Raw genomic sequence first — 9,313 nt, forward strand, 5'->3', positions numbered from 1 at the left:
TTCATTGCTGGCAAATTCACCCTTATCATTTTTGATAATGGTAATTTGGTTTTCTTCTTTATTTTTTAAATCACATTAACCAATGGTTTATATACTTTATTGGTTTTTTCATAAAACTAGTTCCTGGTTTTATATATTAGTCCAATGTTTTTTTATTATTATTTTAAGAGTTTATTATTCAACAACACAAGAAAAAATTCAAAACATCAGACATGCCAATATTTTCAGGAAATACAAATGGGCCACAATGGACAAAAAAGTGTTGCTTCTTCCTTGAGGGAAAGAAGGAACACCAACAAAGCCCCCTTTCATATGTCATAGACAAGACAAGTGACATCATGACGCTTTATCACCTGGTGGCCTACTTGCAAAATCTGAGAGTTTAGGGCCTGTGTTATTCAAGTTAATTCCTTGTTCTCTAGACAGTGATTGTTGGTCAGATTCCTCAGGTCAGTTGGATGTGTCAGTTGGGTGTGTCAGTTGGTGTATTACATTCTCCTTGTTGATTGCTTTTCTTCTTCCATGGCAGTTGCTTCTTCTTGGATTTATTTGCATTTGTGTTTATTGTTCACCCTAAAGTGGTTTGCAGATATGTCACTTTGTAGTAAATTCACTAATAAAAGACTTGTTAGACTGATGTCTTTATTGACAGGGAAACCAGGATTCTGACCACAGGAGATCTGATTTCCATTTGGTGCTCCACTGAAGGGTATATTAAAAGGCATCCCATGCATTGAACAGTGGTTCCCTGAGGTGCTGTTTTCTTGCATTATCTGCATGTGGGGTGGCACCATGTTTGATAACTGCACAGAAACATCAGGCATCATCTTGCAAATGTTGACTCCATTATTTGTGGGGGGTAATGGTGTCATTATGTTTTTGTGACATATGAGCCAGGTCCTGGTGGTATTAAAACCTACCCTTGAATTCCCATAATCTGAGATAGACTGCTGTTCACAGGGCCTTGCTGGGCCATCATTTGTCCTGCCATCTGTCCGGTAAATTGAACAATATTTCCTTGCATGCTTTTGGAGTTGGTCCTCTCATTATCTGAGCTGGTCCCATCATAACATTGGATTAGCCCTGACCATTAAATGGCTGCTTATTTCCTTGCACCTGATTGATCATTATTTGTTCTATTATTGAGTTCTGCTTTAGCAAGACCTGGCTTGAGGTCCCATCATTTGATTATGTGGTGGTGCCATCATCTGCTGGCCCTGCTGGGGAATCATTTGTTTGGGGGGGGGGGGAGTCATTCTTTGCAGCAAAGGCCCAAGGTTTTTTTTTTTTGTTCTGAGAGGCTACCATCATTTGGCCTTGTGGCATAAGCTGGGCACTAGAAAGGATCATTGGGTTTTGAGGGTTCAAGGCTCCTTGAGCCTGAGAGTTCACCATCTGTCCTTGGGAGGACACAATCTGTTGATACATGTTCATCATTTGAGATGAGGGTTCTTGCTGAGGCTGATCTTGCATGCTGCCTATGTCCACCTGAGGAACTCCACTGTTACTAGTTTGTTGACTGGTTATATTGCTATGAAGTTCCATCATATTGGGCTGCATCATATTTGGTGGCCCATGGGATACTTGCATCTGCTTCTGGGGAGGACCATTTACTTGACTGTGTGTGCTGTGCACTCTGGTTTCTTTGTAGTTGAGGGGTTCCTGAATTCCCAGGGGTTCAAGAGGCTGTTGACAATACTTGGCCTTGCATAAAATTCTGATTGGCCTGTCCTGTTGAGAACTCAGGTGGGAGCCATTTAGGTATTCCTCCTAGACTTGGATGTAAACCCTGTGGACTCTGATTTTGCTGCTGCATCACCATGAAGTTGGTTGGCACATTTCCCTGTTGAACCATAGGATTTCAACCAGGAGAAGTAACAGATTGCTGAAATCCTTGGGGAAGAGGGTTATTTTGAGGTGACCTTGGTCACATCTGCTGTTGTGTTTAGTTGGCTATTGGAGATGATGCAGGAGATCCCTGCTGAAAGAAGGAGGGAGATGAGGCAGGAGACTTTTTGTTAAGTGAGGCTGCTGAAGTGCGGTAGGAGCCCAGGAAGGGTCCCCTTGAAGGCTCTTCATTTAAGGAGCAGCAAATTGACCTGTATTGCTCATTGGAGGAAAATTTGTGTGGGACCCTGAGGCTTGCTGACTTCCAAAGGGATATGGAGGTGGAGGGTGGGAAGGAGTCTGTACTATGGCTAGAGAAGTCCTTGCCTGAAGCTGCTCCTGCATAGAATCAGGAAGGGGGGCTTTTTTCCAACCTTGATTTGCTCTTAATGTACCCAGAGAATCCTGGGCTGGTGGAGGCTGAAGAGCTCCAGAAGGCAACTGATTCCAGCCAGAAAACACAGGCACCTGAATAGGGGTAGTAAATGAGGTCATATTCCCTGTGGCTGCTGCTGCTGCTGCTGTTGCTGTGGGGATCTAGGTTGTATCTACTGCTGCTGCTGCTGAAACTGCTAAAAATTAAGTGGATTAATTTGTCTGTTAACTGGTACAGGCTGCATTGGTGAAGTTGGGGGATCCAAAGAGAAAGCCCAGAGAGTAGTGGATCCTCTGAATCTGTGAAGCAGGTTGAGGTGCTCTGGTCTGCAGCTCTGGGTTAACACCAGCTGCTATCATGGAAGAAGATACATTTCCACCCTGGAACATCATAACAGCTGCAGGATTGTTCCTCCTTATTAATCCTGGACCACTTGTCCTGGTAAATCATGCCTCCATTCTAACATTATTCTCAGCTCCCATTACTCCCCATTCCTCCCAGCAGACCATTCATTCGAACATCTTTGCTTCAATTCTGAGCCAAAGCCAGAGCCAAGTTGATTAAATCTTCACCTTCAATCTGAATGGAGAGAATTCCTACATCCTGGAGTTGCTGGTTGTTGTTCTGAGCCGGAATTCAGAACCACTCTGCAGCTTCCTGAGGGATGCTAAATGTAACACAGACACTGTTCCAAGGTTCCACCTTCTGTACTTTGAGCTTGTTGAATTCCATGTGCAAAAGACTGGGAACATTCTCCAATATGGTGTCCAATTTCCATTTCAAATCTGTATCATCTTTATTTCCTTTGAAAGCCATAAAGATAGTAGAATCCCCCCAAATACTGTCATGTTTTGAGTCATCATCTCCCAGTCCAGATCAAAATCCACCTCTGAGTCTTCCATTGTTGGTGAGCACAAGGAAGTATAAATATCTTCTAAGTTTGGAAGGTTATCCAAAACCATGATGATGATTATTTAATACAAACACACCAAGTGGACAGTGAGGCAACCAAAATAATGTCTTATCATTTACACAGACCACTGCCCTTAACTCCAAACAAACAAGCAATTGGGGGCCAAAAGCACCACACCCTACAATAGTCTCTACTTGAAGAGTCTTTATAGATCCCATATTTCTTCAGCCAATAGGCAGTGCCAGTAAGGCACACAGACGACTAAGGAATGAATGCAAGCAAGTGCCTCTGGCCTCTTGTCAATGCTGTACTATATGTGCTTTGTAAACACTATGGTGCCATGTACTCAATAGGAACTGGCAATTCTCTACCTCCACTATCTCCAGTTTTCTGGTAGGGCCACCCTCCTTCATCTCTATGTGCCACAAGTTGGCCAGAAAAGACATCCTAAATCCTGAAGATATCTGCAGCAGGCCAGGAGGGTGGGGGATGGGGAAGTCCTGCAGCTGTGACCCTGCCAGAGGCCTCCAACTGTGGCCCACTCCGGCCTGTTGAATGCAAATGCCACTCTGTTCATCCCTATGGCCTGGAGAGCTGGACAGTGGGACACCAGGATTCCCAGATCTGGCAGTAGCCTCAGACCTGGCAGGATGGTGAGAGGAGGGGGAGAGGATAAGGAGGAGTGGAGCAGGGCAGCCAATGGTTGTCTTACTTTCAATTTTATATCTCTCCTTTGACTTTCAGGATTTCTAAGTTGGTGTTTCATTCAGGAGTTTTAATTTTTTTTTTCTAGTTTTTCTTTAGTTGCATGTCCAAGTCATTGATTGGCTCTTTCTCTATTTTATTGATGTAAACATTTAGAGATAAAAAATTTCCTCTAAGTATTGCTTTGGTTGCATAATATTTGGCATGTTGTCACATTTTCATTCTCTTTAATAAAATTATTGATTGTTTCTATGATTTGTTCTTTGACCCACTCATTGTTTAACATTAGATTATTTAGTTTCTAATTAATTTTTAATCTATCTTCCCATGGCCCTTTTTGAATGTAATTATATTGCATTATGGTCTGAAAAGGATGCATTTAATATTTCTGTTTTTCTTCATTTGATTGTGAAACTTTTTATGCCTTAATACATGGTCAACTTTTTGTGTATGTACCATGTACTGTTGAGAAAAAGGTATATTACTTTCTATTCCAATTCAATTTTCTACAGAGGTCCATAATAGCTAACTTTTCTAAAATTCTATTCACCTCCTCAAGTTCTTTCTTGTTTATTTTTTTTTGTTAGATTTATCTAGTTCTAAGAGGAGAAAGTTGAGGTTCCTCACTAGTATAGTTTTACTGTCTGTTTCCTCCTGTAACTTGTTTAATGAGGAGAAGAAATCTCAAAGGCCATGAACATAAACAGACACATCAAAAGACAAAACAACAAAAACAGAGGAAAACATGGCCATCTGATTTAGTCAATGAATTCATGTATCTATGAATTAAATACTGCAAAACAAGGGAAGACCCAACACTTGAGACAGAGCACCCCACGGAATTTAAAGAGAACATAGAACCACAGCACACTGTTCCTGAGTGGCTTAAGGGAGAAATGAGAATTGTGAAAGCAGAATTTCTGTCCTTCCCAGCAAAAATAATGAGCAGAATAAAAAGACTTGAATGTACAATGACAAGCCTCACCAAAGAAACAAAAAAAGAACAATCAATTGGGATGCAAAGGCTCAGAAATGAAAGACTATCTAGAAGAGAAGCAAAATAGCAAAAACATTAAAAGAAAATATGCCAACTTTGCAAACAAAACACAGATTTCAATGACAGGATCTCTAAGAAGGTTTCCAGAGGTCTCCTGGAATAACTTGGCAAGACAAAAAACCTTAACACCATAATGAAGGAAACAATAGAAGAAGACTTCTCAAAACTTCTGAACATAGAAAATGAAATCTTGATTGAAAGAATTTGCAGATTGTCTCCAGAAAAAAAACCCAGGGTTGAAAATTCCAAACATATAGTGGTTAAACTTATCAATTCAATTCATAGTTAGCAAGTTCTGTAATTCATCAGGAGAAAGACCTTCATATATGAAGGGAAGGACATTTAAATAATGCAAGACTATTCTGAACCCACTAGCAAAAGGAGGAGGGAACAGAATAATGTATTCTGAAGAGCAGAAGAGGCTTAGGATGCAGTCCAGGATGATCTATCCTGCAAATCTGAGCTTAGCCATTTAGGAAAAAAGATGGATGTCCAATTTTTAAAAAAGGAGTATGAAATTTAAAAAAAAAATCAGATCTGAAGAGAATATTTGCTTCTCAAATACTCCAAACAACAGAAATATAGGAGGAATGCATAAATGCAGACAGCAATAGCAGCAGAGTGACAGCAGAAAGAGTAGTAAGAGATTTCTTTCTAAACTTACCCAAGGTATTGGAAAGATCTGTCATTCCAGGCTGGGAGAAGAGCTCAGTTCAGCATGGGTGTGCACCAGGCCTCAGCAAACCTGGAGCAGGTCTCAGGGGATTGAATCAAGGGGAGCTGTGGCAGTTTCCAGACTTCTCAATCCACAAATGCCAAAGACAACTTAGAAGGTCAGTAGGAAAGATCTGCCTTGTGGTGGGGGAGGAGCTTGGTCCCAGCCCCAGTTCCGGCACAGCCCTGGAACAATAGCTGCTGCCAGAGCTCTTGGCCCACAGTCAGAGGCGGAATCGAGTGGCTGAACAGAGGGGAATTGCAGGGATCTCTTTGCTGGTGCTGAGGCAGGAATCTCTTGCTTTGCCTGTGCTTGAATCTGGTTCACAGTTCTGGGAACCTTGGAAGAACTAAAAACTTAAAGGTACCTAGAAGTATCTCTGAAAACAGCTGCACAAAACCCCTGAACCTTGGGATAGTACATTCTCCACACTGGAAGCAGACCCTTACCTTAACAAAGAGTTTAAAACTCAAGTATTTGGTTGGGATCATGAGCAAACTATGCAAAAAAAGTCAGACTATAGAATCTTTCTTTGGTGACAAAGAATATCAAAACATACAACCAGGAGAAGACAACAAAGTCAAAGCTTCTACATCTAAAGCCTCCTGGAAAAATATGAATCAGTTTCAGGTCTTGGAAGATCTCAAAAAGGATTTTGAGAATCAAGTGAGAGAAGTAGAGGGAAAACTGGGAAGAGAAATGAGAGTGATGCAAGCAAATCATGAAAAACAAGTCAACAACTTGCTAAAGGAGACCTAAAAAACACTGAAGAAAATAACACCTTAAAAAATAGCCTAACCCAAATGGCAAAAGAGGTCCAAAAAGCCAATGAGGAGAAGAATGCTTTCAAAAGCAGAATTGGCCAAATGGAAAAGGAAGTCCAAAAGCTCACTGAAGAAAATACTTCCTTAAAAATTAGAATAGAGCAATTGGAAGCTACTGACTTTATGAGAAGTCAAGACATCGTAAAACAAAACCAAAAGAATGAAAAAACAGAAGACAATGTGAAATATCTCATTGGAAAAACAACTGACCTGGAAAATAGATCCAGGAGAGGGAATTTTGAAATTGTTGGACTATCTGAAAGCCATAATCAATAAAAAAGCCTAGACATCGTCTTTCAAGAAATTATCAAAGAAAACTATATTCTAGAACCTTATATTCTAGAACCAGAGGGTAAAATAGAAATGGAAAGACTCCACAAATCACCTCCTGAAAGAGATCCCCAAAAGAAAACTCCTAGGAATATTGTAGCCAAATTCCAGAGTTCCCAGGTCAAGGAGAAAATAGTGCAAGCAGCCAGAAAGAAACAGCTCAAGTATTGTGGAAACACAGTCAATACAACACAGAATTTAGCAGCTTCTGCATTAAGGGACCAGAGGGCTTGGAATATGATATTCTGGAGGACAAAGGAGATAGGATTACAGCCAAGAATCACCTACCCAGTAAAACTGAGTATAATCCTTCAGGGGAAAAATGGATATTCAGTGAAATAGAGGACTTTCAAGCACTCTTGATGAAAAGACCAGAGCTGAATAAAAAATTTGACTTCAAATACAAGACTCAAGAGAAGTATGAAGAGGTAAACAGGAAAGAGAAATCATAAGGGACTTATTAAGGTTGGCCTGTTTATATTCCTACATGAAAAGATGATATTTGTGAGTCATGAGACCTATGTCAGTGTATTAGGGTAGTTGGAGGGAAAAAATTTACATGTATATATATATATATATATGTATGTATGTATGTAGGTATGTATGTATAGATATAGATAGATAGATAGATAGATAGATAGATAGATAGATAGATAGATAGATAGATAGATAGATAGATATATGGCACAGGGTGAGTTGAAGAAGTGTTGATATCTGGAGATAAAATTAAGGGGTGAGAGAGGATTATATTGGAAGAAGGAGAAAGGGAGAGGTAGAATGGGGTAAATTATCTCACATAAAACAGACAAGAAAAACCTTTTACAATGGAGAGGAAGAGGGTAAAGGGGAGAGGTCATGAGTGAATCTTACTCTCATTGGATTTGGCTTAAGGAGAGAATGCCATACACACACAATTGGGTATGGAAATCTATCTTACCCTACGGGAAAATAGGGGGGAAGGGGATAAGAGAGCAGGAGGGGGATGATAGAAGGGAGGGCTGATTGGTGGGGGAGGTAATCAGAAGCAAACAGTTCTGAGGAGGGACAGGGTTAAAAGAGAGAATAGAATAAATGGGGGAAGGGATAGGATGAAGGGAAATATAGTTAGTTTTTCATAACATGACTACTATGGAAGTGTTTTGCATGACTACATATGTATAATCTGTATCAAGTTGCTTGACTTCTCAATGAGGGTGGGTGGGGAGGGAGGAAGGGAGAGAATTTGGAACCTAAAGTTTTAAAAACAATTGTTAAAAAATTGTTTTCACATGCACCTGGGAAATAAGATATACAGGTAACAGGGTATAGAAATCTATCCTACCCTACAGGAAAATAGAAGGGGAATGGAATAAGAGAAGGGGGGGATGATAGAAGGGAGGGCAGATTAGAGGAAGGGATATTCAGAATGCACACTGCATTGGGTTTGGGGGAGGGGTGAGATGGAGAGAAAATTTGGAACTCAAAATCTTGTGGAAGTGAATGTTGAAAACTAAAAATAAATAAATTAATAAAAACACATTTAAAAAATAATAAAAATTTAAAAAGTACAGAAGGAGACGGGGTGAATGTCAAAATCTGGTAGAAGTAACAGTGAAGAGGCAGACAAGAGGCACTATGGACAGAACCTGGTGACATTCTCACTACAGGTGAAAGCTTCTTTTTTTTTAATGTAGTCAAAGGTTTATTATCCCTTCACACTAGAAGGTCTACGGAAATAGCTCTTAAGAAAGGAATATTTTTTCTTTTTTTTCTTTTTCCTCAGTTACGTGTAAAAACAATTTTTGAAGTTCATTTTTAAAACTTTGAATTCCAAATTCTCTCCCTTCCTCCCTTCCACTGAAAAGCCAAACAATTTGATATAGTTTATGCATGTGTAGTCCTGCGAAACATATATATATACATATATATATATATATATAATAGTCACATTGTGAAAGAAAACTTAGAAAAAAAACCTTCAAGAAAAATAAAGTAAAAAAAAAGTATGCTTCAATTTGTATTCAGACACCATCAATTCTTTCTCTGGGGATGGAGAGCATTTTTCATCATAAGTCCTTCTGAATTGTCTTGGATCATTGTACTGTTGAAATACTTAAGTCATTCACAGCTGATCATCTTACAATATTACTGTTACTTTGTATAAAGTAGATTTCACTTTGCATTAGCCCGTGCTTTCTTTCCAGATTTTCCCAAGAACATACTGCTCTTCATTTCTTATGTTAAAGTAATATTCCATCATAATCACTTACCACAATTTGTTCAGCCATTCCCCAATTGATGGGCATCCCCTGAAATTCTAATTCTTTGCCCCCCAGAAAAGAGCTGTTATAAATATTTCTGTACATATGGTTCCTTTCCTTTTTTTAAAGTCTCTTTAGTAATGGTATTGCTGGGTCAAAGGATATGCATGGTTTTATAGCCCTTTGGTCATAGTTCCAAATTGTTCTACAGAATGATTGAATGAGTTCACAACTCCACCAATAGTGCATTAAAGCCTTATTTTTCC

General features: G+C 39.6%; 1 pseudogene; it reads right to left on the minus strand.

Moving 5' to 3' along the window:
* Window positions 1-336: 336 nt before the first annotated feature.
* Window positions 337-3,225, minus strand: LOC114041077 (annotated as a pseudogene).
* Between the last annotated feature and the right edge of the window lie 6,088 nt (window positions 3,226-9,313).

This window comes from Vombatus ursinus, unplaced genomic scaffold (assembly GCF_900497805.2).
Source record: "Vombatus ursinus unplaced genomic scaffold, bare-nosed wombat genome assembly UNPS02014165.1, whole genome shotgun sequence".
Lineage (NCBI taxonomy): Eukaryota > Metazoa > Chordata > Mammalia > Diprotodontia > Vombatidae > Vombatus > Vombatus ursinus.